The sequence below is a fragment of the Mirounga angustirostris genome, unplaced genomic scaffold (genome assembly GCF_029215605.1).
Source record: "Mirounga angustirostris isolate CCGP_5_RB_7025 unplaced genomic scaffold, mMirAng1.0.hap1 SCAF_1, whole genome shotgun sequence".
In the NCBI taxonomy this organism is placed as follows: domain Eukaryota; kingdom Metazoa; phylum Chordata; class Mammalia; order Carnivora; family Phocidae; genus Mirounga; species Mirounga angustirostris.
Genome location: NW_026991709.1, coordinates 103425702 through 103448219, shown reverse-complemented (window position 1 = coordinate 103448219; position 22518 = coordinate 103425702). Strand labels below are relative to the sequence as shown.

The 22518-nt window shown below is 36.0% G+C and overlaps 1 protein-coding gene across 1 annotated transcript in view; it reads left to right on the top strand.

Moving 5' to 3' along the window:
* Nucleotides 1-16035: 16035 nt before the first annotated feature.
* The window catches only part of IQCJ (IQ motif containing J), a 240990-nt gene continuing 234507 nt past the window's right edge, over nt 16036-22518 (top strand). Inside the window, exon 1 of the mRNA XM_064585819.1 lies at nt 16036-16452. The gene's annotated coding sequence lies outside the window, so the exon portion shown is untranslated. The remainder of the gene's footprint in view (nt 16453-22518) is intronic.

Genomic DNA, 22518 nt, shown 5'->3' with positions numbered 1-22518 from the left:
TAGGTTGCCTTTTCATTTTGTCAATGGTTTCTTTTGCTGTGTCGAAGCTTTTTAGTTTGTTATAGTTCCCCTTGTTTATTTTGCTTTTGTTGCTTTTACTCTTGCTGTTAGATTAAAAAAATCATTGGCAAGACCTATGTCAAGGAGCTCACCATCTACATCTTCTTCTAGGAATTTTATGGTTTCAGGTCTTCTGTTCAAATCTTTAATCCATTTTGAGTTGATACTTGCATATGATGTAAGATAGTGATCCAGTTTCATTCTTTAGTATGTGGCTGTCCAGTTTTACCAATACCGCTTACTAAAGAGACTATCGTTTTCCTATTGTGTATTCTTGCCTACTATGTCGTAAATTAATTGATCATATATGTATGGGTTTGTTCCTAGACTCTCTGTTCTGTTCCATTGATCTGTGTATCTGTTTTTCTGCCAATACCATACTGTTTTTTTTTAAGATTTTATTTATTTGACAGAGAGAGCGAGCAAGCTCAAGCAGGGGAGCGACAGGCAGAGGGAGAGGGAGAAGCAGGCTTCTGCTGAGCAGGAAGCCCGATGTGGGGCTCGATCCTAGGACCCCAGGATCATGACCTGAGCCGAAGGCAGCCGCTTAACTGACTGAGCTACCCACATGCCCCAACTGTTTTAATTACTGTACCTTTGTAATTGAGCTTCAAATCAGAGAATGTGATGCATCCAGCTTTATTCTTCTTTGTCAAGATTACTTTGGCTATTCGGTGTCTTTCGTGGTTCCATACAAATTTTAGGATTGCTGGTTGTACTTCTGTGAGAAATGCCATTGGAATTTTGATAGGGATTACATTCAATCTGTAGATTGCTTTGGATATTATGGATATTTTAATAATACTAATTCTTCCAATCCATGAGCACAGAATATCTTCCCATTTATTTTTGTATTCTTCAATTTTTTTCCTTAATGTCTTGTAGTTTTTAGCATATAGGTCTTTCACCTGCTTGGTTAAATTTATTCTTAGATATTTTATTATTTTTGATGAAATTGTTTTGTTTAGATTTTATTTATTTGAGAGAGTGTGTGTATGCAAGCAGGGTAGAAGAGCAGAGGGGGAGGGAAAAAGAGAGGGAGAGAATCTCCAGCAGACTCCATGCTGAGCTCAGAGCCCGACTTGGGGCTTGATCTCAAAACCCTGAGATCATGACCTTAGCTGAAACCAAGAGTCCGACGCTTAACTGACTGAACCACCCAGGTGCCCCTATTTTTGATGTAATTATAAATGGAAATGTTTTTCTTACTTTCTCTTTCTTTTTAAAAATATTTTACTTATTTGAGAGAGAGAGAGAAAAAAGCATGAGTGGGGGGAGGGGCAGAGGGACAAGCAGACTCCCTGCTGAATATGGGGCCTGATGCGGTGCTCAATCCCAGGACCCCCAAGATCATGACCTGAGCTGAAGTCAGATGCTCAACCTACTGAGCCACCCAGGCGCCCCTTAATTTCTCTTTCTGATAGTTTGTTATTAGTGTAGAAAAGCAGCAGATTTTTGTGTATTGGCTTTGTATCCTGCAACATTTCTGTTCTGATTTCTGATGATTTTCACATTTTATTCTCTTCTTTTCTAGCCATTTTATTTCTGATATGTGCTGTATTTTTAGAAACTATGTTTTCTTGATTTAGCTCATTTGGATGTATTAAGATTATGGTTTTCATCTGTTTGAGTCTACATTTTTCTGGTTTGTTGTTGTTGGGATATTTTATAGTTCATTTTTTTCTCTTTTTTTTTTTTTTTTGGGCAATCATTTAGTATGGAATTAGAGAGTATATTCCTTTCATATTTCAGTGAGATGAGTTTTCTTGGGCTACAAGGACAAGGTTTCAGAGTGATGTGGGAATTGTCCAAAGTAGCTTTCAGAACTTTATAGCTTAAAGGCTTTTCTATTCTATTGTTACTAGAAGAGACTTAAGTATGGCTTTTTCTGCACAGCTATTTCAGGACAGAATCTGGTTCAGGAAGGTTTTCTGCCCCTAGCCCTGTTTGTCCTAGAGCTTTAAAGACCTTGTCTTCAAAAGAAGTGTTCTTACCTTTAGATGTAGTATTTTTGCTGTTCACTATTACTTGAGTTCTGCTTCCTCTGGACTTCCTCAATATATTGTATTTAAAATTTCTTTCTCCATGGCCTTCAGGGTCCTGCCTTGCTCAACTTTTTTTTTTTTTTTTAATTTCCAACAATTTTTTTCTTAGGTGAGGCTCTTTCTAGAAGAGAATTTGCTATATAATACCTTTTGTCTTTAAATTCACTCTTTTTTAAAACTGATATTAATATAGCTACCCCAGCTTTCTCTTGGTTAGTATTTGCACGATATACCTTATTCTATACAGTATTCCTCCTTCTATTTTATTTATTTTTTTAACATTTATTTATTTATTTTAGAAAGAGTGGGGGAGAGAGTGTATTTATAGGTATAAGTGGGGTGAGGGGTAGAGAGAGAGAATCCTCAAGCAGACTCCCTGTTGAGCACAGAACCCCCTGCAGTGCTTGATACAGGGCTCCGTGTGGGGCTCAATCCCAAGACCCCTGAGGTCATGACCTGAGCTGAAACCAAGAGTTGGATGCTGAACTGACTGAGCCACCCAGGCACCCCCTATATGTGTATCCCTCCTTATCCACAAGGGATATATTCCAAAAATCCCACTGGATTCTTGAAACCATGGATAGACCTGAACCCTATCTGTATTATGTTTTTTCATGTATATATATTATATATAATATATATATGTATATTCCTAAATATATATATACCTATGATAAAGTTTAACTTATAAATTAAGCACAGTAAGATATTAACAACTAATAATAAAAACTATAACAATATATTGTGATAAAGTTTATGTGAAGGTAGTCTATTTTAGAATACCTTCTTGTATTGTATTTACCCTTCTTGTGATGACATGAGATGATAAAATGCCTCTGTGATGAGATGAAGCAAAGTGAATGACATAGGCATTGTGATATAACATTAGGCTACTATTGGCCCTCTGATGGTATATCAGGAGGCTCATCTGCATGTGGACCCTAGTTGACCAGGGGTAACTGAAACCTAAAAAGTGAAATGGGATAAGAGGAGGACTACTGTCCTTTTATTTCAACCTTTCTGTCGCCTTCTCTTTTATGTATCTTGTAAACAGGATGTAGTTTTTTTTTTTTTCCAATTAAACAACTTATTTTTGTAACTGCCAAATTAATTTTATTCACATTATTTTATTACTGATAATATCTGGAACTGTTTCAATCATCTTAGAGTTTATATATGTACCATTTTTACTTTGTCTATGCTGTTTGTCCCCTCCTGCCTCTTACTGATTTTCCTTTTACAAATTTTCCCCTTCGACAGGTTTGAATTTCTGTACTATGTTCTTTTAGTGGTTTTTCTTCTTTTTGTTGGAAATCTTACCTTACATACTTACCAGTCCAACAAAGTCTGAAGTTCCTTAGTATGTCAAGCCCCCTCCCAAAGGAAAAAAAAACACATATGCACAAAGATGGCCATCAGTTATGGGAATTCTCAACTATTATTTCTTTAAAAATTTATTTTACATTCTCTATATTCTCTTTCTTTGGGCCCACAATTAAACATATCTTATATAATCTGTCCATATGTCTGCTTTATATTTTTTACCATTGTATATTCAAGCTATATTCTGTACTGTCTACTGATCAATTATAATTCTTTCTCTTCAGCTGTATCTTATCTACTATATAACTCATGTATTGAGTTTTTAATTTCAAAGGTATATTATTTATTACTCAAAATTTTTGTTTTTGTATTTTTCAAATTTCCTTGGTCATTTTGGTAGTCTCCTATTCTGTGCTCACTTTTAATTCTGAATTTTAAAGCATTTCTATTCAGGTCTTTATTTTATATATGGTATCTAATAATTTCAACTTCAGATATTCTTGGAGGCCTGTTTTTTTCAGTCTCTTGACTCTTACTGATGAAGGCTTGTTTCCTTGTGTGTTTGGTTGGTTTTGATTGTAAACTCATATATTATTGAACTTATCCTGTGGAAATTTTGAGGGACTAAATTTTAGTTGTTTTTCTGTGGAAAAGATTTCCAGTTGCATCCACTGACGTCTAGGAGGTATTGCCAACTTGGAAAGCTTTAGCGCCTTTTAAGAGTCCTTGTTTAATGTGGGAGTTCAGGTTCAGCTCTTTCACACTGTGAAAGGCAAGATTCCCTGCTATCTTATAATCATTGGCTCTAGGAAAATCCTATGACTTTGCTTCTTCATCAGTGTTAACTGAGTGGCATTGTGCAAGATTCAGCTCTTCATTTTTCTTTCTTTCCTCTTGGTTCTTGAGGATATTTACTAAACCTCAAAATGCTTTATAAAATATATTTAAGTTAATCTATGCTTTTGTTTTATTTCTTCAGAGTATCAAGTTCTGGTCCATCATACTCCTGGAAGTGGATGTCAGGATCATTGGTCACTCACTTTTCTCCAAAGCAAATAATTTCTCTTGTATGTAGTACTTTAAGTATGTAAAACTTAGAGGGCAAAGATATGATCTTTTCTATTAATAAACCAAGACCTTTTTTATGTTAGGTCTTCCAAAGAAACCCCACAAAATCAGGTGATAACTTTATTTGTTTCTCTCTTCCAGCATTCCTCCAAGATGCTAATAATTATAATATATAAGTATATAAAAATACATAATTTTAAATTAACTATAATTTAAATTATAGCTTCTGTGTATTTATTAAGTAAGCTTTTTTCTTTTGGTGTTACATCTAGCCATGGTTCTATAAAAACATCTATTTTCTAAATTCTTTTTGAAAGTATATTTTTAAATTCATCAAAGCAATAAAACACAACAGAAAATTTGGGGGAAACCACTCCAGCTCTGCCTCCTTCACTGAGCTGAGACACCTAGAAAGCACAGGTAGAGATGATTCCCCTGATCACATATCAGTCTGCTGGGGCAAATGTATGAGAGAATCCATAAAGCCTGGCAGAAGACAGACCCAGAAGGGAGCAGAGAAAAATCTTTCTCTTGACCCATGGACGAAGAATGTCAGAATGTCCATTCTTTTTTTTTTTATTATTAGTTATGTTAATCACCAACATTACATCATTAGTTTTTGATGTAGTGTTCCATGATTCATTCTTTGTGTATAACACCCAGTGCTCCATGCAGAACGTGCCCTCCTTAATACCCATCATCAGGCTAACCCATCCCCCCACCCCTCCCCTCTAGAACCCTCAGTTTATTTTTCAGAATCCATAGTCTCTCATGGTTTGTCTCTCCCTCCGATTTACCCCCTTCATTCTTCCCCTCCTGCTATCTTCCTCTTCTTCTTCTTTTTTTTTTTTTTCTAGAATGTCCATTCTTGAATCCTGTCCAGACCCCACCAATCAGGTTATGACTTTTTGACAAACTCTTGGAGTGACAAGTTGCTTACAGTGAAGTTTTAGAATTGGCCTAAGGCTTCCCACTAATTTTTTAGCAAGAAGAAATTAGATGTTGACGTCAGACTCCTGAGTGCTCTTGGTGGTTCTAACTATCTGTGCTCAAATAAATATGGGGTAGACATTATATAGTTCTCATTTCAGATTATGGGTTTAGTCATCCTTAAAAACATTGCTTGATCCATTATTAAGTGTTATAATTTTCATATAACTGTCATTTTTAATTACAATATATTTTAACAAGGGAAATAAAAATTTTCCTTTGTTGTACATTTAAGCCATTTCCAACTTTTGGCTTTAATATATAATATTGTAATAAAACTTAGTGTGCATAGACTTTTTTAAAGCATTATTTCTTTGCACTTAGATACTTAGATTAGGAATTACTGGAAATAAAGACATTAACACACTTAAGACTTTTGGTGAGGATTGCCAAATTGCTTTCCAAAAGGTTATACCAATTCTAACTGCTGCCAGCTATGTAAGAATATATTTCAGGGCACTGTGGCCAGCTTTGGACATTATCATTTATCTATTAGGCAATTAGTGTTCTTATGATTTTTAATTTTTGGATGTTGGAGTCTACAGAGTCTATTTAATGAGTCTTCAGAAAGGGCTAGGCTGAGCAAATAGTGAAGAGATGTAGGGTAAAAGGACATCCCAGTTGTTTGGACATTCATTATAGAATCTAACCAGATCTGTTTCCTCTTGGTCTAGCAAAATTCAGGTTACTTCTCTTCTTTCAACCTCTGTTTTTTCATTCAGGAAATGAAGAAGTAGAGCCAGCTGCCCTCAGGATCCCATTTGGGTTCAAGATTCTGATCCACCTCTCAGTGTGGACTTCACATTTCAAATTTGTGCAGATTTCTCTGGTTGTCTTATCAATAGGTACAGGGATCTATCTGTCCACCATTGCATATTATTTTCTTTTCTTTGGTGTCTTCAGTAGAATGTATTTTAAATTTTGTTCCTCCTCTGCTTCCCCTTCTACTTTTGAAAATTCCAATTTAAAAAAAAGAATGCAAATATGGTATATAAATATTTAAAATGTGATTTGCATGTAACGAATTACACATGATCACATAATTCCCAATGTGATTTTGCATCAGGGAAGAAGTGAGAATATGTATTTTATATTAAATGAATAGCATTTAAATACTTTAATACAAACAAACTGCATTTGAATATTAATCTCTCCAAAAAAGACCTTGCCAGGCACATTAAATATTTAAAACTTCCTTGATACAAAGTTCTCAAACCCCTTGAACACTTTCATTTTTCTCCATTATTTGTATGCATTTATTGTCAATTTTGAATCTCTACTTGTGATGTTTTTACTCTACAAGGAAAAGGTGAATTAACAGGCCAAGAATCCTTCAGGGTAGAGAGTGTTTCCTATTATGCTAAATGTAGCAGTGAGGAGAGCTGAATATGTGGTAAGGGGAAGGAAATTGTCTGATAATAAGATGTTCTGCTTAAGAATGATAGAAACATTGATTCTTAATATCGGAAATGACCTCAGAAGTCATAGAGCTGAATCATCTACCTAATGATGAATCCAGGTACCACATCTCCAGGTGGTTTGTCAGCCAGTTACTTCTTGAATACCTTCAGTGTTTGGGAGCTCACCACCTCACAAGCCAGCCCTGTGACATTAGACAGTGTTTGGGAAAGTTCTTATTATTTTGAGTTTAATTTTACCTCTAAATGAGCCACTAATTTTAGTTTATTTTCTTGGAGCAATTACATGTGATTAGGTAATTCTCAAAGTGATTTTGTATAAAGTAATATTCTTTTTTTTTCTTTTTTCTTTCTTTATTTGAGAGAGAGAGAGTGAGAAACAACATGAGAGAGGAGAGGGTCAGAGGGAGAAGCAGGCTCCCCGCTGAACAGGGAGCCTGATGCGGGGCTCGATCCCACGACTCCGGGATCATGACCTGAGCTGAAGGCAGTCACTTAACCAGCCGAGCCACCCAGGTGCCCATGTATAAAATAATATTCTGCAGGCATGTTCAGTGTTCTCAATAATGATTAAAAATAAGTTTCACAAAAAGGAATATTTGTCAAGTATTCACTAAGGGACTTGAACTCAAGAACAAATTAGGTGATTTTTTTTTTTTTTTGATTTTACACCCAAAGCAAAGACAACAAAAGCTAAATTAACAAGTGGGACTACAATAAACTTAAAACCTTGTGAATAGCAAAGGAAACCCTCAACAAAATAAAAAGGCAACCTACTGAATGGGAGAAAATATTTGCAAATCATATATTATAAAAAAGACAAGTGTTAACAAGTGTTGGAAAGGAGGTGGAGAGGGAATCCTTATGCACTGCTGTTGGGAATGTGAATTCGTGCTGCGACCACTGTGGAAAACAATATGGAGCTTCCTCAAAGAATTAAATATATAACTACCATATGACCCAGCAATTCTACTTCTGGGTATATATCCAAAGGAAATGAAATTATATCTTGAAGAGTTATCTGTATTCCAATGTTCACATCAGCATTATTTACAATAGCCAAGACATGGGCACAACCTAAGTGTCCATCAGTGGATGAATGGATAAAGAAAATGTGGTATATATACACAATGGAATATTGTTCAGACTTACAAAGAAGGAAACCTTGACATTTACAACAACATGGATGGACATTGAGGGCATTATGCTAAGTGAAATAAGTCAGAGAAAGGCAAGTATTTTCTAATCTCATTTATATGTGGAATCTAAAAAACAGAACTCATAGAACAGATTTGTGGTTGTCAGAGGCAGAGGGGTGTAGGAGTATGGGGGAAATGGACAAAGGTGGTGGTCAAAAGATACAAACTTCCGATTATAAATAAATTTTAGGGATGTAATGGTGACTAGTTAGTAATAATGTGTTGTGTATATGAAAGTTGCTAAGAGAGTAGATCTTAAAAGTTTTCATTACAAGAAAAAATTTTATAACTGAGGTGATGGATATTAACTAAATTTATTATAATCATTTTACAATATAAGCAATATCTAATCACTGTGTTGTATGCTTTAAACTAATATAATGTTATATGTCAATTATATTTCAGTATCAGTGGAAAAAAAAGATCAGAAGTCAATAAAGAGACTTTAAATCAGTGATTGCAACATACTAATAACCACCAGTAGATTGTTAGCTGTTTATAAGCACAGTACTTTCTCATCAATAAATACTTAATTGGTTTAGTTTTTTTAAAAAACAACTAGTTAAGAGTTAATAATAATGACGATAACAACAACAACAACAAATATCTAGCATGTAGTGTTTCCTCTGTGCCAGGCAATGCTCTAAGTATTTTATATATACGGATTCATTTAATCTTTACAATCACCTATGAAGTATGTACTGTTACCCCATTTTATAGGGATAGAAGCTGAGACACAAGTTAAATTTCCCAAGTTATAAATGGCAGTGATTGGTTTTAACCACTTTGATTCAGAGTTTGTGTTCTTATCTATTATGCTATACTTAAGAGTGACTACATAATTTATCATTCAAACCAAGACACTTTTGAGAGTGGAAGAGGGCACTAATTATAAGTACTCCCAGACAGCACCACAGCTATACTGCTTCTCAAGTGACAGGCTAAGAACGTACTGAAAGCTCTCAATATCACCATGAGGGGCAGATCCACGTTTTCTGGGGCCTGGATGTTATGAATTTTGAGGGCCCTCCTTCAGAAAAAGAACATGGTAGCTATGAATACATTAAATATCAAAATGAATTTTTTTATGAGAAAGAGATCACAATAAATTAGTGGAATCTTAGGTATTCACATCTCTTTCTTCTGAGATCTATTTGGGAATATTACCATAAACCCTTGGTTGCAACTTGGCTTCCCTCCCTGCACTGAACATTCTACAACTTCCAGATTTCACAGGGGTGGTGCAAACCAGAGCTCTACATTAGTTTCATGGTAGGTCTGTTTCTGCTCACCATTTTCAGGTTACTTAGAAAATAAGTTGAGCACCTAGAATGTTTGTGGTGCTTACTACTTGATAAGATAACACAGCATTTTAAAATACATGTCCAAGGATGACCACAGACACTTCAGAGTGGCCACTTTATAGTTCCCTGAGCCCAGTAAGGCACCATTTATATCCTCTGGAACAGTTCCTGTCTAGGCAGATGGTGGGGGTGACTTTCTGTGAATGGGTTGAGCTACTGGTTTAAAGTTTTTCGTGTGGGTTCAGCACCAGCCAGTGTGTTATGTTGACATAACCCCCATCTCCCTCTCCTTGTTGACCTCTTTGACCCTCTCTCCTAGCTCAGAGATGACTTCATAATCTTGAATTTCCAGCCTTAGAATACCTGCTTTGTAAAAAAATATTAGTGATTCTGCAAGGTCCGATGCCCCTTACATTTAGGAATCTCATAGTGCCATATGCATTAGCAACATTAAATTATCCCTAATAAAGGATAAGAAAGGCAAGTGCTCACTTTTTTGTAGTCCTGTATAGATTTGAATGCTCTCAGAGATATAAATTAAATTCTTATTACTGTTCTCCTACTATGTGGTGTGGTGCCAACTCCATTCTCATTCTTTTCCTCTTCTCCTCCCTTACCTGTTTTCTCCCCACTACCCCTTAATCTTCTAAGATAGTGCAGGAATTTGGGTTAAGAAAGGGTGAAAACCTATTTTGTTTTTTTTTTCTTTTTTTGTGGTGAGGAGATGCATAACGGCTGTCCTGTCTTACATAAATTTTTTTGTGTGATCACCCCCATTGCTTCCTTGCAAAAACAAGTATTAGAAATAGGAATTAGAAAGGTTCCTTCTTACTGTCCTAGTAAAGGACAGGAAGCCTGAAATCTGAAGCTAGCTACTGTCTGTCAGGCTAAGTTGTTCATTATATTCTTGTTTGTCTTGTTTAGATTATACATCCCCTGGGGAAGAGGCTGGGTGGTTTTATTACAGTACCCATCGGTCTGTCAACACCATCGAAATTAAAGCAAACACTCTTCTCAAATGGCACTTTTTGATCATGTCTCCCTATGTCCAGACTGCTTAGGACTGAGAGCTTTGAGTTAGCCATGACACCATTAAAATGGCCTGAACCCAAAATGACTGGGATGTTCTTGAGAAAATTCATTTTCTCATCCTGACATGGACTGCAGAAGACACACTGAAGCTGCAAAACACAGCTTGGAAATGACTAGATTAATTTTAGAACCCGTTTACACAGCTGCTCCACTGAAAAGCTGAATTTCATTGTAATTCTTGCTCTGGAAGGGCTTGCCTTTTATTTAATTAAAAATGATCGGCAAGGCAGGCTTTTGCTATAGTAATGTCCATAGTAAAACTGCAAAGTGAGTGTGATTGCAGTAGCTCTCTGACATTCTGCTTTATTAGATGTCAGTTTATAATTAAAAGTTTGAGTGGCAGAACTCTGAGTACCCAGAAAAATGGTTTTGAGGATCTTAATTATTTCCAGCCATCTTCCTAGCAAATATATGAGACTGTGAGATTTGACATGGAGGGACACATTTGGCATTCCCCAAACATTCCCTTTGAAAAATGCAAAAATAGGAAATGTTCTAGGGTTTAGAACCCAGGAGAGGGAAATTCATGTTCCGAAATGCAATTGAAATCATCCCCTGCTAGGTGAAAAAGTTACATGTTTGAAGCCATAGATATTAGAAGCAAAACAAAGGGAGTCAAATACCCTAGGGAAAGACATCAGTCTTGGTTATGCAGTTAATTAGAAAAATAAAAGTGCTTTTCCCTTCTAGTTATGCGTGTTATTACTTATGCCATGATATTCATTTTATGGAATGCTTTTTAGAAATACCTAAATTTTATTGAAAAAATGTTTTGAGATTTTTTTCCATTTATGCAAACTAATAAAACAAACAATACACGAAACTTTGGGATTCATCAAATGCTCTTTTATTTTGTGACACCTAGGTGCCTAGAACTGAATTAATCACAATCATCAAATGCTTTTCTCCTAAGGGCTATTTATATATCTGAAACTTCACACTTTGAAAGTGAGCCAGTTAGGAATTTCTGGGGAACCAACCAACTTAATTGTTAATCTTATTAGCAAATTACATAATATAATAGTCACATGTACTTTATATTAATAGACTCAAGACCTAGTATTGTTTAATAAAGGGACTGATTAATTGATAAAGCAGAAGCAATGTAAAGAGAGATGTCCCAAATGACTGTAGATCTGTTTGATGGTGTGGAGTCTTTGCATCCTTATTTTCTAGAAGGAAATAGTAGCAAGCAAAGAGAAAATAGCCGTTTTCTTTCTTTCTTTTTTTTTTTTTAAGATTTTATTTATTTATTTGACAGAGAGAGAGACAGCGAGAGAGGGAACACAAGCAGGGGGAGTGGGAGAGGAAGAAGCAGCTTCCTGCGAAGCAGGGAGCCTGATGCGGGGCTCCATCCCAGGACCCTGGGACCATGACCTGAGCCGAAGACAGATGCCCAATGACTGAGCCACCCAGGCGCCGCCCAAAATAGCCGTTTTCTATTGCCATCACATTAACAAGTGGCTGAAATTTCTGCAAACTAAATTTTAAAGCTAAGTTCAGAAAATATTAAGCCATATTAGTTTCCAACAATCCCAAATTGGCAGATTTTTACAACTGTCTGCTAATTTAAATGTGAGAGGTGAATTACAGATTTAAATGAAGTACATGTGGTGTTTGGAGATGACTTTTTTAGCATGCACGTTCTCCACTAATTAGCTCCCAGGAGGTGAATGAGAGTTTTTGTTGTTCTTCTAGGTTCAGCTAACTTTGAACCAGCAAAGTTAGCTAGCCACAGGCATTCAAAGTATTGTTTAAAATACCACCCCCACCCCCTGCAAAAAGAGAGAATGTTATATGGGAGATAAACTAACTTTGGTTTACAAAATTTACTTTAAAAATATTGTGTTTATTATAGCATCTTCTTACCATCATCATGTCAGTTTCAGAATCATATTTTAAAAAGCCTGATGTGGCCTTTCAAAATACTTTCAGTTGGGGGTAAGTTCAAGTTGCACCATATTTTGGGAAAAAAGTTGTGTGAGTCTGAGGTGGAGGCATTATGAAAGCTGAAGAGGCTATTAAACATGTCGATAGAGAACCTCTTAGCTAGCTGTTGGAAAACAACGTCCCACATCAAGTCCTTATCCAAATTCTGTAATGTCCTAGCCAGTTTGGCTAAGTCCCTCTCCTCAGGTTAATTAGTAATGTTGGGAAAAATAAAGGACTATTGAAGAAATTATTTATCTTCTACAGTGTGTGTATGAAAGACCAGATTGGGCTTTAAAATTCTTAGCACATATCAATAACGTTCTGTGCAATCCCCCGCTCTTCCTTTATCATTTCTTTTCTTGATGCACAGTGTGTGTTTTAAAGTTTCCTTCAGTTCCATAAAAATAACACCCAAACCATATTGAGGTGAGTTAATAAACCTTTTCCTTCTTCTAATTTTAATGACTACATGTGTTAGTATATCCTTTCAAGTAGTTGGGCTATATATGGATGAGAATCATTGTAGTAGCATTGGTCTGTTAATGAATTCATTCAAGGACAGTTTATTAAGGTCCAACTGTGTGTTATGGATTGTTCAAGGTTCTGGAAGTAAGAGTGAATAATGCCTAGTCCCTGCCTTTTAAGGGAACAGAGAGTCTCAGGGCTAGACCTGCAGGTAGATGAAGATAATCCATTGTAGTAGTGCTACAGATGACAGACGATATAGGACATGTGTTATGCTGAAGGGACTCCTATAGACACTTACACGTATTAATGTTAATATAGTCCCCAGAGAAACAGTGAATTAGGTACTATTATTAACCCCATTTTATAGCTGAGGAAACTGAAGCAAAAGAGGTTAAGCAACTTTGTCCAATGTCACACAATCAGCAAGTAGCTGACCCAGGAAGGCTGACACATGAATTACTTTTTTCTGCTCGGGAGGACAATACCTCCATTTTGAACCCCATAATTTTTTCTGCCTCAACTCTCTCCCTACTCCCCATTCTTACATATGCAACAAGCCATTACTCTCCAAGGCCCACAGGACTGTGTAGTTCCTGTACTTTCATGACTTTCCTTGTCTGGCCTGGCTTTTGGATGACCCCATCCCTTTTTCCTTTCTCCTGATTTTGTACCACAAGAACTGGGTTGGCAGATTAGAAGTATGGACATCCACCTTCCTATACCTTCTCTATTGGACAAAGATAGACAATGCATGCCAGTAATATCACTTTGAGATACAGGTTTGAGCTTTCAAATGGTGTTGTTTTGGAAGAACTTGAGATCTGAGACAGTGCTTGAAATGATTTACGTTTCTGACATTCCCAAGAGTATATAAACTATCAACAGGGAAATAATATCGTTAAGCTGATTTAGGTGTGGCTTTAAATTTAAGGTCTCTTTAGGTCTAGAAAGATCCTTATATAAGCAAAGGAAGAATCCATTTATTCATTCAATATGCATTAATGAGGTACATATGTTGCTTTTCTTGGTTTTATTATCTCTTTTGGGGAAACAAGACATGTATACATTAATTCAGTAATAGAACAATTCCGTGGTACCTGGGTGGCTCATTCGGTTAAGTGTCTGACTCTTGATTGCAGCTCAGGTCGTGATCTCAGGGTTGTGAGCTTGATCCCCACATCGGGCTCTGTGCTGGGTGAGGAGCCTGTTTAGGATTCTCTCTCTCCCTGTCTTTCTGCCCCTCCCCATCTCTAAAAAAATAATAATAGAACAATTCCAAGAGTTATCTTAGCAACTAAATGGAATAGACAGTGTTTCAAAATTTGCCTTGATAGTGAAGGCCAGGTTTCTGATCATTGGCTTATAGTTAGAATGGGAAAAGATCCTAGAAATAATTTAACCTACCATTTCTCAATTCTATATAATTATCACCTATATATTATTTAGTTAATATTTTTGTCCTAAATCAATTTCCTGTTTTTATTTAAATAAATTACAGTATACTGTAGGTGAAACCAGTTTTATATGCCGTAAATAGAAAAATATATAATTTAATACAATAAAGATAAAACAACATTTTAATTCTAGCTAAAGACTTTGCCTTTGGAAGACTCTAAATTTAAGGTGTGCCCTCTGTTAAAAAAAGATTTGCTGGCATTAGGAAGGTGTCAAAGCTATACTAGCACCAAGCTGAGACTTCTCCTTGACCTTCTTAGAAAGTTTAAAAAGAGAATTGAAAAGGAAATAACTTTTTTACTTAGAGATTCAATATTATTTAATACTTTTAACCAACTCATCTGTTACTTCCACTAATATAGATCCCAAACTTTGGGACATATTAACTTAATTGCATCTCCTTAGTTTTCAAACTAGAAAACCTAGATTCACAAAGATAAATTATTGGGCAAGTCAGCATTGGAACCTGGGTCTCCTGATCTGCGATCTTTCCCTGCTCCCTCTCCCTGCAATTAAAAAAACACAGAAGTGGGATGCTATTTAGAGGTAACCTGTCAACTTAGGGTGTGGCCCATCCAAACTCTCTTGTAACTAGCTACGTTTAGTGCTTTTTTTTTTTTTTTTTTTAAGATTTTATTTATTTGACAGAGAGAGACACAGCAAGAGAGGGAACACAAGCATGGCAAGTGGGAGAGGGAGAAGCAGGCTTCCCATGGAGCAGGGAGCCCGATGTAGGGCTCGATCCCAGGACCCTGGGATCATGACCTGAGCCAAAGACAGATGCTTAACGACTGAGCCACCCAGCACCTATGTTTGGTGCTTTTAGTAATGAAGTGATCATTTCTTTCCTGCCTTCTTTAAACAGATTTACTATTCCCTTTACATATCTGCTTGCTTATTTGTATATACTTATTTATATTTAAATGCAGTATATGTGAAATTTGAATTTTGGAGTTTCTCAAAATTAAAAGACTGAATTAAATTCAATCTCAGCAAGATCTCATCCTCCCCTGGTACTCTACTACATTGCCTTTGATGAAGTTTTGCTATTACCCTGGGAACAGTTTATTTTGACCTTGTCACAGTCTACCTGTTCTCTATTCCTAGTATAGTACCTCTTCTGTTCAGAGAATTTGAAGCAAGTATTATGTTATGCTCTTTAAAATTGAAGCTAAAGTAGGGCTTAGGACTACACCAAAGCAATACAATTGGGGGTAGGGGTGATAAGGCACTTTTTTTTCTCTAAGACATATTTCATCACATTTTTCTTAATATATTTTACACTTTACACTTCACTGTGAAAGAAAATGAGCTACTAAGCTGTTCAAAGAGGGCAGATTTAAAATCACATAAATTTTTTTTTTCTCTGAAAATATTATGCTATTTGGGTCTTCTTGTTATTGTTACTTTTATTGTTCTTGGTTTGGGTTCACTTGTTTTATTGATGCTGCAACTAATTTTTAACAGCGTACATTTTGTTTCCTTCTTTTTTAGTGAATTTGAGGTTAATATCAAATAAATAGTAGCCTGTAGGCTTTTTAAACGTTTGGCCTTTGTATATTGGTATATTGCTGCTATTAAAAGTTACCACACTAGAACCCTCGTGGTAACTTTTAATAGCAACAATATACCAATATTCTGCATGGAGCACTGGGTGTTATATGCAAACAGTGAATCATGGAACACTACATCAAAAACTAATGATGTAATGTATGGTGATTAACATAATAATAATAAAAAAAAGTTACCACAATCTTAATGTGTTCAAACAACATAAATTTATTATCTTACATTTCTGGAGGCCAGAAGTCTGATACAGGTCTCACTGGCTAAAGTGAAGATGTCAGCAGAGCTGCATTTCTTTTTGAAGCTGTAGAGAAGAATCCATTTCCTTGTTTTTTATAGCTTCTAGAGACTGCCTGCATTCCTTGGCTCATAGACCTCCTTCTCCGTCTTCAAAGCCAGCTGTGGCTGACAGAGTCTTTCTCGAATTGTGTCGTGTTGACACTAATCCTTCTTCATCCATCTTCTACTTTAAGGGGCTTTGTGATTACATTGGACCCACTTGGATAATCCAGGAAACTCTCCATCTCTTAAGGTCAGTTGACTAGCAAATTTAATTTCATCTGAGCCTTAAATCCCCTTTGTCATTTAGTTACATTTTCAAGGATGTAGACATCTTTGGGGGACCATTCATTATTCTGCCTACTGCAGTCTTTTCTTCAAAGTTATCTCTTTATAATTTTTTTATATCTTAAAAAAAGATTTTATTGTATTTTATATCTTAAAAAAAGATTTTATTTTATTTTATATCTTAAAAAAAAGATTTTATTTTATTTATTTGAGAGAGAGAGAGAGAACCTGAGCACAAGAGTGAGGGTGGGTGGCGGGGAGGAGCAGAAGGAGAGGGAGAAGCAGACTCTCTGATGAGCAGGGAGCCTGACACAGGGCTCTGATCCCAGGACCCCAAGATCATGACCTGAGTCTAAGGCAGATGCTTAACTGACTGAGCCACCCAGAAGCCCATATCTTTAGACTTCTAAAAATAAAAATATATCGGGCAAAATATGAATCTATTATAAGGTGATTATCAATTAAATTCATTTTAAAATCAAATATACCTCATTATGTAGATTAACATTTCCTGGAGACATGTATTTTATTTTATTTATTTATTTATTTATTTAAAGATTTTATTTATTTATTTGGCCGAGAGAGACACAGCGAGCGAGGGAACACAGGCAGGGGGAGTGGGAGAGGGAGAAGCAGGCTCCCCGCCGGGAGCCCGATGCGGGGCTCGATCCCAGGATCCCGGGATCGTGACCTGAGCTGAAGGCAGACGCTTAATGACTGAGCCACCCAGGCGCCCCTGGAGACATGTATTTTAAATATTTAAATTCATTATTAAATCTTTTTTTTTTTTTTTTAAGTATTTTTGGTGGGGAGATGATCATTTGCCATGTTTTAATGGAGCGGGGCTCAGCAAACTTTCCTGGTAAGGGGTCGCATAGGAAATATTTCAAATTTTTCAGGCTATACAATCACAAAACTCTACAACTCTGTTGTGGTAGCATGAAAACAGCCATAGATGTTATGTAAACAAGTGATTGTGGCTGTGTACCAATAAAACTTTATTTACAAAAAAAAAATCTTTGTTTTTTTTTATAATTAGGATGGTATGATTAAAAGTCTTTCCCACTGACCATTCAGTCTTAATCTTTAAATGTTTTTGGTATTTGGATGTGAAGTTTACAGAGATATTAATCAACTCTTTGGTAGGTGGATTTTATGAAGTTTGGTTGTGATGTGCTTTTCAGTCCACTGATGTTCCCTTCTCTCCATATCATCCCTGTGTTTCCTCTACTCAAAGCTTTTCCTATAATTACTGATAAAAAATCAACCTCAGCACTTCCAATAGAGGCTTCAAATCCTCAGGTATAGAGAGAAGACTATATTCCATCATGGATTTACTTTTAATTTGTTCTGGCCTAATCTAAAAAAGATTCAAAGATTCTGAATTCATTCGTAACATCAACAGATATTATAATTTGGCACCTACAAAAGTGTGCAAAGTGCTTTCAAAAAAGTCAAAACATGTATGTTTCTGTTCTCAGAGTCTCAAGAATTTCTTCGCAAGAAGAAATTAAGCTAGTATAAGAATAATGTATTAATACAGATTGACAAGAAATGTCATAGGGAGCACATACATGATCAATGATTATTTGGCAAATCAGTGGAACAGGAAGTAAATATAATGAGTTCTGAGTAAGGATAATTATCTTTGTATTGTGTGTACTCCATGCCCATATATTACCCATTACCACTTAACTACATCAAGCATGCCTCAGAAGCCACAGTAATTCTCCATATCATCATTAACTTATCCTTGTAAAAAGAAAAGTCTTAAGTACTAGATGCAAGTAAAGTAGTAAAGCTCATACTCAGATGTGGAGAAATTATGACTATTTTCAGATAATCTTATTTGCGGGAGGTGTTCAGCATAAAGTACTCATGGTGAAGGCTCAGCAAATATTTATTAAAATATATTGATATGAATCGGCTCTTACTATTTTTTCATGTTGATAGACAGTTTCCTAAATTTTTGTTATGTATTATTTTAATCTTTTCATGACTTTCATTTAGTATTTACTGTGGGAGGATTTTTCAGTTGTTATGTGCATTACTCAATTAACAATCCATGGTGGATTTAATTTACACAGTGTTTTCTGGTCATTAATGAGTATTAGATACAATCCAGCCTAATATCATTTTAAGTAATATTTTCTGTCAAAGGACCACTTTCATTCATCTCAAACCTTGAGATATTATCCACGTTATATTTATCCATGTACTGATATTATTGCAGATAACTGTATGGTATGGGTTCATTTGACTTTACTTGTATAATTTTAGCCCTATCTTAAGAAATTCAAAGCTGCAGAAGACTATTTTTTAAAAAGGCATTTGCCTTGTTAATTCAAGACAAAAGTATAGAGTTTTCACACCATAGATTTTGTTCATTAGTGATTATTTACATACTGACTTATTCTCTGGTAATCATGATTTCCTCAGATGGGTATTACTTTTGGAAGTTTTAATTGGACTGTTTTTGGTATTGAAAAAGACTTTCTACAGAGTACTCCAATTCTACTGTATGACTCTAATTTCTTGCCTCCCTAACACTGATATTTTCATTCCATTACTTGTAATTGCATTTTATTAAAAAGAGAGAGAGGAAGAGAGGCATGACAAGGATGTGGATACAGAGAAAGGTGAAGTATTGGAGCCAGTAATTTAGTCTATCACAACTGCTATGGATTATACTACTAGATATAGCCCTGACAGGTGTGTATATCAACAGTGTGTCCAACTTAAACAATTAACTTCAATAAATTAATAGCATTATGTTCTAAATATCTACCCAGCGTACATTGAAAATACCTCTATCTAGTTATCTAATTGCATTTTATAACAACAATACCTAAATTTTATTCTTGCTTATATAATCTTCAAGTGATCCTCACAACAGTCCTACTGATGTGAGATGCTGGAGTAAGAAAATTCAGCTGGTTGCTGACTTACAGCTGGATCTTGTGAACCAGTGGAGGCAAATGAAGTGGGGTTATGATACGATTTTCTGTCTATGCAATCTTCCTTCCTCATCACAACATATCTCTCTGCTTGATCCTTCAATCCATTATAAGTATCTTTCTTTCTCTTGTATTCCCATCTCAGGAAGAATGTGTTTTAGCTGGCAGCAGATAACTAGGAATTCTTCTATCTCCTGTCTTATATTATTATTAGTGCCAACTATGACTAAGATAAAGACCACTTTATAGAGAGCATTATTTTCATGCATGCATATGCAAAGGAAGAAAGCACAGGGTTAGGAGGAAGGTGCCTTGGCCTGGTAGAGCCTAGCTAGCTGCTCACCAAATCCCTTGTCCTCATATTCCTGCTGGATTACATTTCCCATTCTCCTGTGTAGTAGGTGGTAATCAAGAGATTAAATGATAGTGAGTATGGCAAAAATGGACAGGGAAAGAAACAACAAATGTTGGAGAGGTTGTGGAGAAAGGGGAACCCTCTTATACTGTTGGTGGTAATGCAAGTTGGTACAGCCACTTTGGAAAACAGTGTGGAGGTGCCTCAAAAAGTTAAAAATAGAGCTACCCTATGACCCAGCAATTGCACTACTGGGTATTTACCCCAAAGACACAGATGTAGTGAAAAGAAGGGCCACATGCACCCCAATGTTCATAGCAGCAATGTCCGCAATAGCCAAACTGTGGAAAGAGCCGAGATGCCCTTCAACAGATGAATGGGTAAAGAAGATGTGGTCCATATATACAATGGAATATTACTCAGCCATCAGAAAGGATGAATACCCAACTTTTACATCAACATGGATGGGACCAGAGGAGATTATGCTAAGTGAAATAAGTCAAGCAGAGAAAGTCAATTATCATATGGTTTCACTTATTTGTGGAACATAAGGAATAGCATGGAGGACATTAGGAGAAGGAAGGGAAAAATGGGTGTAGGGAATTGGAGGGAGAGATGAACCATGAGAGACTATGGACTCTGAGAAACAAACAGGGTTTTAGAGGGGAGGGGGGAGGAGGGATTGGTTAGCCCAGTGATGGGTATTAAGGAGGGCACATACTGCATGGAGCACTGGGTATTATACGAAAACAATGGATCATGGATCACCACATCAAAAACCAATGATGTATTGTATGGTGACTAACATAACATAATAATAAAATTTAAAAAATAGAATAAAATGCTAGAAATAATAAAAAAAAATGATAGTGAGTGTGAGCAGAATTCATGTGTGCCACTTCCAGGCTTGGCCTGTTATAAACCTCTTATATGTGATCCTCCATAATCTCTCCCTATCAGACATTGGGATCTGACACTTGAATTGAGCCCAGAAGCCCTGTTTTGAAGATGACAAAGGTACAATATGAAAGGAGCCTGGGTCCCTGGAGGAGAGTACCTGCTACTCTGGGACACTGGTATTGTAAGCAAGGCATATACTTCTCGAGTTTGAGTTTATGTTTATTTTGTTACAGCAACTAAAATTAACTAAATTGATATACTTGGGTCTGCCAAAGTTATTTTTCAAGGCCTCAACTTCCTCTTTTATAAAATGAAGGTATTTGCTATACTGGCCTCCTTACTCTTCCGCAGACACACAGAATATTTGGGACTTCAGCACTTGCTGTTTCCTCTGCCTGAAAATTCTTCTCAGAAACTCACACTGCTTGCACTCTCAATCTTCAGTTCAGCCTAAATGTGACCTTATCAGTGAGGACCTCCCTGGCTACGCTAAGTATAATAACATTTCCCCTTCTCCATCACTCTTTTCTCCTCTTATCTTGCTCTAGTTTTCCTTATAATACAATCACCAAACAACTTATATATTTATTTATTTATTTATTTGGTACTCAGTAAAATATTTGTTGAAGAAATGTGTGAATGAAGTGCTCTTCAAGGTGCTAAGTAGCTATAAGAGATTATTTTTCTAAATTCAAGAATTTATAATCTTAGGGGAAAAATAAAACAGATTTAAAAATCAATTTTAAATACACAAAAGGCATATACACTTTGTCGACATTTCATTGCCAAATATATAAGGAAAGATGGAGATTCTAATAATTATTAGGTACTTATTAAGTATTATATACTAAAATTTTCAAAACATTATTTCATTTGATGACTAATGCAAAATTAGCATTATTTAACCATTTTATAGATGAGGAAACAGGTTAAGAGGGCTGGAATGGGAGCTTCGTAAGAGTAGGATCACATCTGTCATATTCTCTGGCATCTAGCAAAGCTTCCAACAGTTGGCAAGAAATAATTTTTTTAATAGAAAATGGGTTAAATAACTTGTCCATGGTGGGTCAGTTGAGATTAGAACACATATTTGCCTGAATACAAAGTCCATGTTTTTTTGTTTGTTTTTTTTTTTTTTAACACTCCTAGGATGGCAAATATGTTTCACTCTGATCTAATTCCTGACTGGGCTGTAGCTTTTTCTGTTTCCTCTCATGAAAGGCTGTTCCCTTAGTAACCACTTGTCTGAGTTGTTTCCATTTTGTCAGGCCTCAGCCCAGCAATCACCTCAGTGGAGAGGCTTTTCAGGCCCCACCCAGGCCTATTATACCAGAACTTGCATTGTAACAAGATCCCCAGTTGATTCCTGTGCATATCAAAGTATGAGAAACATGACTCTAGGAATATAGATAATATCAATGAGTTAGCCTTGGCAAATAAGAAGAACCCTCTTCACCATCTCTGTGTGCTTCTCTGTTATACTCATCTAGATTCAGAGCCCTAACTTTGGCATTATTATATATTATCTAGAGTGATTAGGACTGAGTGGAGTTAATTGGAAGTATTTTGAAAAGATGATCTTCAAGTGTTTAAAAACAAAAAAAGTATTTGGTTTGCTAAAAAGCAGGGAGAGATGAATTCTGGGTCAAAGGAAATTGAACAAGTGCATTTGGGCATATACATGGCAGTAGATGAATATTTTGTGCAGAGTTGGAAGGATACTTGGTCCAGAGCAGTACTTAACCTTTAACGAATGGATATAGAATGAAAGGAAGTTAAAGTAGTGGCAGAAGAAACAGATGAAAGTAGCATTAAAGGG